We start from the raw sequence: 7,973 nt of genomic DNA on the forward strand, positions 1-7,973 counted from the left end.
GGTCGTTTGCGTAGAATTTTCTGCCAACCGAGAACGAATAGGATCGGCAAGCCAAAACCACTCTTTGGAGCCTGTTTGTTTACTCCAATCCACTGCTCCCGGTTCCTTGAACAAGGGAACCTCTTCCTTACTCAGCCAAGTTTGTCCCTTTGCTCAGAGCCAGGAGGCAAGTGCAATCTGACGCTTCCCTCGCTGGCCGGCTTTGGGGTCAAAGACTGGTTGTCGGCTGAGCCACGGGTTTGCGGGAGAGCGGCGCAGAGTCAGGCGGCTCCCAAGACGGAGGGAATCCTGAGTTCGCGCCCTGAAGAAGGGTGCAGGACTCTGGGAGGGGGTAGGTGTCGGAAGGCCGTGGAAGCCCGGGCTTTGGCCTGCCTGGCGCAGCTGACTTTTGTCTCAGTATGTGTTCTGTAAAAATGTGACAGGTTATTAGCAAACGAAGGGGCATGAAGGTCATTGAAAGTGCCCTACGCTCCGGGCCAAACATGCTGTGGCGGACCATTCCTCGGTGGGGCCCAGCACACGGGTCTGAGCGCAGCTCACAGTCCTAAGGCATCAGCGCAGGAGTGGGATCTGGCCTTGGCCTGCCTACACCCGGTAGCCCTCAGAGATGAGTGACCGGCCAGGGAGGCCACCGTAAGGGCTTCAGCACCGGGGCACAGAGGAGAGGGAATCCTCACCGGGCAGAGTAAGGCGAGTCCTGGATTCTCCCATGCCGGGTTGCAGCTCAGCCCCCAAACTGCTGACCCAGGGAGACAGGCTGGGGGACGTGGACTTAGAATAACAGGCATGAGCTGACTTGCTATCACTGCAAATATCTAGACGGGAAAATCTGTTCAGAGACCATGATCCTCAAATGGGTTCTCAACTGGACCCTCGATTCAAGAAAAGGTTCTCAAGACAGAGTTCACGGCCCCCACGCAGGCAGGTTTGGCTAGGCTTAGCGGTTCATTAAAATAGTCAGCGGCAGGAATAACGGGTGCAAGAGGCCACAAACGTGCTTGAGGCTTTGGGGATCCCCACCTCCCTCAGGTCGGAAGGGGGGGCAAACCCTGCCTTTTGTTTGCGGGTGAGGGATGCGCATTGTGGCAGCAGCCGAGCAAAGGGGGGAAATTAATTGCAGCCAATTAATAATTAATCCCCTTTAAACAACTTTATTATCTCTCCCGAACGACAGGGATTTGTCTGATAACCCCCCGAAGACCAAATGTCAAGTTTAACCAAATAGTTATTGCTTTATCAACCCGAGTCTGCAAATAAATTAATCAAAAGCAAATCTGTCCTTTGTGCGGCTCATTTGCTGGTAATGGATGGATATGAAGATTTGCCGATATTATTGTCTGTCATTCAATCTAACAAAGTGAACATTTATTGCATATATATTAAAAATTATCCCGGAATCGAGTGGCGCCGGGTTGCATTTATTGGAGTCTTCCCAGGGGTGAGGTCCCCTCGGATGGGAGCGCGTGGGGAAGAGAGAAAGTGCAAGAGCGCGTGTCCCAAATCTCTTTAAGCCTCGGCGCCCGCCTCTGCTCCCTCCCTGCGGCGTCCTGCCCCGCAGCCTTTGCCCTCAGCCGCGGGACGTGCTGGCCTCCGCCTGCCGCTCTGCCGGGCCAGCAAATCGTGGGGGAGCGGAGATGCTGTCAAAACAGAGGCCGGGAGCCCGGAGCGCGAGGGGACCGGCCCGAGGAAATTTGGGGTGTGATTGAAGAGAGAGAGACGGGAGGGGGGGACAGCTTCTCTTTGTCTTCTCTCGGGTTACATCATTTTCTAATTAGGCATAAAATTGTCTTCATACACTGGTATTGCTGCCTTCATAAACATCACCATTATGGACCATAAGGACGCCATTGTGGGGAGGCCGTCCCCAAAATAGAAAGAGCTAGGGAGGGAGAGGCCTGGAGTCCGGGAGGCCAGGCTTTGTCCTCCCCTGGGAGAAGATGGATGGCCAGTGTCACGCAGATGATGGCTTGGGACTATTAAATTGTCAGAGGGGAAGAATCTTTACCAGCCCCCAACGCGGATGACAGATTCTGGAGGCAGGATCTGGAGGATCTTGGAGGGTCTTGGGTAGAAAGCCAGGCCCGGGTGGCTGTGTTACCTGGGCAGGTTGGAAGAGAGGCAGGTTATCTGCCAGGAAGAGCTGAGTGGAGGGCAGTGGGGGGTGAAGGCGGGGGGGGGGGGGGGGTACGGGGCAGGGGGTGGCGAAGCTTCCCTCTCCTTCCAGGCATTCCGGCCTCAGCTGTGTTCAGCGCTCAGGGCACACCTGATTTCGAGCTGACTTCCCATCCCAACCCCATCGCCAAGGCTGGGGGGCAAGTGGGGTCAGAGAAAGGAGAGGGCAGCAAGCCCGGAGCAGATAAGGGCAGTGCCAGGCGGGAAGACAATTGTTCTCATTATTTGGAGCTGAGGCCCAAGCCCGGCCTCCCGCCTGGTCGGGGCGGGTGGGGGGGGGTCGCTAAATGGATGGAGATGGATGGAGGCGCCCCGAGCCCCGGGCGTCGTGTCAGACCCCGGGCAATTACTGTCCCGCCAGGCTGGACGCACTGCCGTCCACCCTGACCCCGGCGCGCGGGCCCACTGGCTACCCGCGCCGACTGGGCGATTCGTTCTCTCGCCAGTACAATAACCCGACTTGACATAAATAACTCCCCCGCGCTTGTCTACATCTGCTTGACCCTCTGAACCTGCGGAAAACCTTTGCCGCATTTAGCCAAATTACATTTTTCTTTAGGGGGAAAAAAGGTTTTAAAACTGCAAATTCTCCTCTTCTGCTTTGGGCACCGCTAGCTGGGTTTCTGCTGTATTTGGAATTGTCACTTCGTTTAGAGACGAACCAATTCTTCCGGCATATGCTGTTCCAGGTACCCTCAGCTTTCCAACTGAGCCAGTCACCTTTGAGTTCCAGACACTGGTCTCGCCTTGATAACCCGTCCCCTGGCCGGTCCTGGGAGAGTGGGGAGAGGGAAGGGAAGTTTCCGGGGGTGCCCACCGCTTTGCTTGGTCCTGAGCTGTCTGGGGCGCAGCTAGGGGAACAGGCCAGAGGGCCAGAGCAGCCTGGCGCCCGACGTGGGCTTGCCTTGACCGGCTCCAGCGCTGGTGCGGAGCAGGGCGGGGCCGGGCCGGGGGCGGGCGGGGTGGGGGGAGGTTTGGGGGGTGGGGGGTGGGGCGGACCCGGAAATGCCCGCGCTGGCGCCACGCGATGCGGTCGCCAGGCGCCAGGACAGGAGGGAGCCGATGGAGGGGAGGAGAAGGAGAATGATTTCAAAGATTGCAGGGAATAGACTGGAGAGGCCTGGGTCCTGCCTGCATGGATCCAGCTGGAGCGGGCCTGGAAATGCCAGAGCGAGCCTCGCTCTGGCTTCCTCTGCGTGGGCGGGTGGGGACGTAGATGCCTCTGACTTCCTGTCAGTCATCTCAGCCAGGGACAGCATCTTAGAATTTCAGAGATAGGAGGTCTCTTAGAGGTCAGATGGTCAGAGTTACCTCCAGGTGTGAAATTGTAGCAAGTCTCTCCCCCCCTCCATCCAGGTGTGGCCTCTGGACCTCTGATGTCCCTCCCTGCAGAGAAGTATGTCAGGAGCTAGGGCTGGACCTCCCCTGGAGCAAAGCTCTGTTGAGTTTAGGTTCTGTCACCTTGGCTCTCCTTGCTCAAGAGTGATGGGAAGTGGTAATTACAGGAACAAGACCTTGACTTAGCAGCTCTTATTAACGGACTGAGATACCCAGGTGCTCCCAACAGCTGTTAATAAAACAAGACAAAACAGAAATCTCGGGATGCCAAAACTCTGGGGCTGGTTTTTCTTATAGTTTGGTTTCTTTCCATTAAAAACTGATCATTTAGGGGCGCTTGGGTGGCTCAGTGGGTTAAGCCACTGCCTTCGGCTCAGGTCACGATCCCAGGGTCCTGGGATCCAGTCCCGCATCGGGCTCTCTGCTCAGCAGGGAGCCTGCTTCCCTCTCTCTCTTTCTCTCTGCCTGCCTCTCTGTCTACTTGTAATCTCTGTCTGTCAAATAAACAAATAAAATCTTTAAAAAAAAAAAACTGATCATTTAAAGGTCCAAACGTGCAGTTTGGTTTTTACACTGCCACTGTCAATGTCATTGACGGTAAGCCCAAACTGGTATCTCCTTGATCTGTGTTCCTAATCCCATCCATTCACTTTCTGGCCATCAGTCATTCTTGAATTAATTCCACACATGCTCTGGGAGGCCATAGTTGCCTATGAGGCCCAAGAAAAATAGGAAACAACTCGCTCAAGGAACCTCTAGCTTCCTGGGAAGAAAATGAGTGGATACAAGGGTTCCCAGGGTAACCCAGTTGTTGAACCACAGGACTCAGGATGAGCCTGAATTTTCCACTTTCCAACTTTGGAGGGGGTACTAAATGCCTCTGAGCCTTGGTATTCCTATGAATGAAATGAATGTGTTTAGACACATGCTCTGGAAGTCCCAAGAGTTCTCTGAGTCTCCAGGGGCTCTAAGACGTATGTAAGACATAAGTAAATGACATTTACAACTGAAACGTGAATGCGTATCAATGAGCCCATAAATGCTTGAGGAAGACAGCAGTTTCTAACTGTGCTTCTGAACTCCAAGTTCCAAATAGCGGAGGACAAAGTATAAGGAAGGTGCAGAACACATACTCAATTAGAAATCTGGCTATCCCCTGACTGTAAAATGAATCAGCTAGTTCATCTTTCAAATCTGTTTTCTCACGTATACAGGGGAATGAGAATTCTGCTCTATTCAGTCCACAAAGGTAGTTCTAAGGATCAACCCTGATCATTATGTAAATTTGTTTTGAAAACTATCAAGCTTCAGGGGAATGAAGGATACAGATCAGGTACCCACGACCCCACTGTGTAGAAGTCACCCCCCAGTGATGACTGCCTGGAAGGTGGGCTTTGTCTTGGGTTCTGCAGGAATGGGAAGATGCTGAGTCTTGGGTAGCAGGGATCCCCAGCTGGAATGAATGGGTTTTACCACTTACTTTGCCACTCTCAAGATAGGACAGTGTCTCCCTGATTTTCTGTTGGCTACCTGTGGTTATTAAGGATGCTTTTTTTTCATATAGAGGCAAAGTCCCTGAGATCTAGTGCATAGAGTAGAAATACTTTCTTCAGTAAGCTTCACTGAATTTTAAGGACTCTGCTACCAGAATTTTCCTTAAAAATAAGATTTACGATGATGGGCAAAGTGAGAAATCATTTAGAAGCTTTTTGACTGATCTATATCCTGTTGAAGAAAGGCATGTTTTTCTTCTCAGCAAGAAAAGCCAAACCAAACCATTCTTTTCATAATATGTTCCTTACTAAGAAATTTGTTGGCTCACTCATGTCCTTGCTGAACTAGGAGGGGGGAAAATCACAGTAGGTTCTGAGAGAAAGGACTTTTGGACTCTTTAGAGAAAAATGTGTGCCCCTGGGCCTCTGGGCCTCCAGGAGGGAAGCTTTGGGAAGGGGAAGAAATGAGAGTGTGTTGAAACCTTAAGAAACATCAAGGGGCAGGCCCACCTTTTTTCTTCGTAAAGCAGCCAGTTAGCAACTATTCATCCCTTGTGGCCTATGGAAATCTTCCAGCAGGTTCTCCATTAAGGGAGCTGCCTTTCCTTCCATTCTCCTAACTTTTGTGTTAAATGTTAACAACCTGATGCTATCTATTATGGTGCCATTATCACAGAATGTTGACTGAATGGGTTCTTTTATCTCTATTATGGGGCTGCCTCATTTGTAGATTTATGCATTTTTGATATTAAATTCTTTCTCTCATTAAGCCTCAACTCTTGTTGACTTTCAGTGACCTTCTGCCCTGGTCCCCAATACTATTCCATATTTAATATTGGAACATTTTTCTCAATGCCTCTCTTGGCTTTGTTGCCATCGTTTGACGGCTGTCCCTAATGGCTTGTGCTGTTTGCTCTGTTCTTGAACTTGGTGGGGTCACATAGTCTTAAACAGTGATGTCCTCTGAATGTCCACCCTTGCTGTCCAGCTAAGTTGCCCTGTGTCACAAGCTCTGCCCTTTTCTCCGCCCCTAACTACCAACTGCTCCTAATCGCTTAAACAAACACCTTCCCTCATGGTGCCCCAGGCCCCCTGAGCCTTTTGGGTTTTGTTGAGCTGAGCTGCTAATGCTCTGCCTGGCCCACCGGCAGCTTGGCCTCCCTGACCTGGTACATCGCCGCTCTTCTCCTTGGAGCGCCTGCCTTGTCCAGCGCCCTTTGGGCCAAAGGCCAGGGTCCGGGCAGGGTTGACCAGCTGCTTGAGGTGGCCACAAAAGACACCAAAAGACAACTTCAGCTTAGAACAGGCAAATTAATGTATTCATTTATCTTTCGTCTCCGTCCACCCCCCCCCCCCATCCACAGACTCAATCTAGGGCCTGGCTTGACACAAGACAAAGGGGAAATATTGGGAAGGGGGGCGGGAGAGGCCCATCTTGCAGCAGAAATCTTAGCTCCCTTCTTGGGGGCCGTCTGTTCAGTTTCACAACACTTACACGACCAATTTCCAGAATTGAAGTTGCCTGGTGTTTTGATTCTTCCTTTGCCTGTGCATTTGTGCCCTGAAGGTCCCTTCCAAATGGATACTAATTGTGGGGGCTGCACGCTGCTGGCTGCTCCAATGCCCCAGGGCCCCGAGGACCTGCTTCTCAAAGCCTTAATTGACAAGGACCTGTCTGTACTTAGGAGCAGCTGGTGCAGAGCGTTGGCACATCAGTGCAATCTTAACGCAGCATCCCTAGCCCCGAGGAGGATGAGGGTAAATGTGGTTAAAATGAAGGAAGATTTATAGCCGGCCCCCTTGGGTAATACGACAGAAGACAGCTCCCAAGATTTTCCCCTACGAGGGGGTTCATTCATCAGCTCCCGGGCCTGGTAACCGGGTAGGAAGCGCGCTCCAGCTATTATTACTAATGGGGGAGGGGAGGAAGCCTGCTCAGAACAATTAGGCAGGTGACAATATTCCACTATAATGCATCGTCCCCCCAAACCCGACCGGGTTTCACAGACGATCGCGGCTTGTCTTGTCCTTCCGCGGGGCCCTGGCGCCGGTGCCTCCGCCCGGGTCTGGCTTTGGGTTAATAGCGGCGCCGCCGGCCGACTGGGAAAGGAGAGGAGAGTGCACTCTGGCCGCCCCGCTCAGGAACGCGAAGGCTTTCAGTGGACGCTCAGACTCCTCGCAAGGGTGTTTTAGAGCCCCAAAACTGCCTGTGGTGGGGGCGATTGCTCAGACCGGTTTCTCCTTCCTGCGCTCGGGCAGGCGCGCCTGGCTCCCCGGCTTCCCAGCGCCCGGCTCCGCGAGGCCTTTCTGCAACCTGCTCGCTGCGTAGATGCAGCCATTCAGCGGGTTACAAAGACGGTTTATTGGCTCACGAGGAACCCGGTTTTGTTGCGATGTGTGGGAAATACTTTGATGTCCGCCCCGTTCGCACGTGTGAACAGGGATAATGGGTTTGGGGATCTTCATTGAAATTTGAAGTTTTAAAGCAGAAATTCCCTAACTTTTGCCTGTTTTTCTCAACTTTCTCTTTTTCTTTTTTTATTCCTTCAGGAACAATGCCAACATTGAAGCCCTCGGTTGGAGTCTGCACAGTTGGAGATCTTTGGTGCCATTTTAGACATCTTTGGATTTCATCAATCAAACTGACTGCAATTTTCCATAAAAACCCTGAATTTGGGTCAGAAAGTGGGCAAAGTAGATAAAGATCATTCGAGCTGTCTTATAAGATGATAAATAGATATCCTTTCAGGCCAACAATGCCAAAGTGCAGTTTTGTGAGTCCCTTCCATGGGTTCTGAATGCAGTGAGTCGAAACGATTTATACATGTTTTCCCATGGTTTAGGAGATGTCTTTACATACTTGTCAATAGTAGCCTGACCTTTTTCCCTGCTGAGTTGCTAAGTGTGTTGCTTTGGTTTTTTCCCCCCTTGCTGTGTGTGTGTGTATGTGTGTGTGTGTGTGTGTGTGTG

At 51.9% G+C, this 7,973-nt stretch overlaps 1 long non-coding RNA gene across 1 annotated transcript in view; it reads left to right on the forward strand.

The window, feature by feature from the left end:
- LOC309862910 overlaps positions 1-7,767 on the forward strand; it is a 9,544-nt gene extending 1,777 nt beyond the window's left edge. Inside the window, exon 2 of the long non-coding RNA XR_014310789.1 lies at positions 7,554-7,767. This is a non-coding gene — a long non-coding RNA (uncharacterized lncRNA). The remainder of the gene's footprint in view (positions 1-7,553) is intronic.
- Positions 7,768-7,973: the final 206 nt, after the last annotated feature.

The sequence above is a fragment of the Mustela nivalis genome, assembly GCF_964662115.1.
Source record: "Mustela nivalis genome assembly, chromosome: 4".
In the NCBI taxonomy this organism is placed as follows: domain Eukaryota; kingdom Metazoa; phylum Chordata; class Mammalia; order Carnivora; family Mustelidae; genus Mustela; species Mustela nivalis.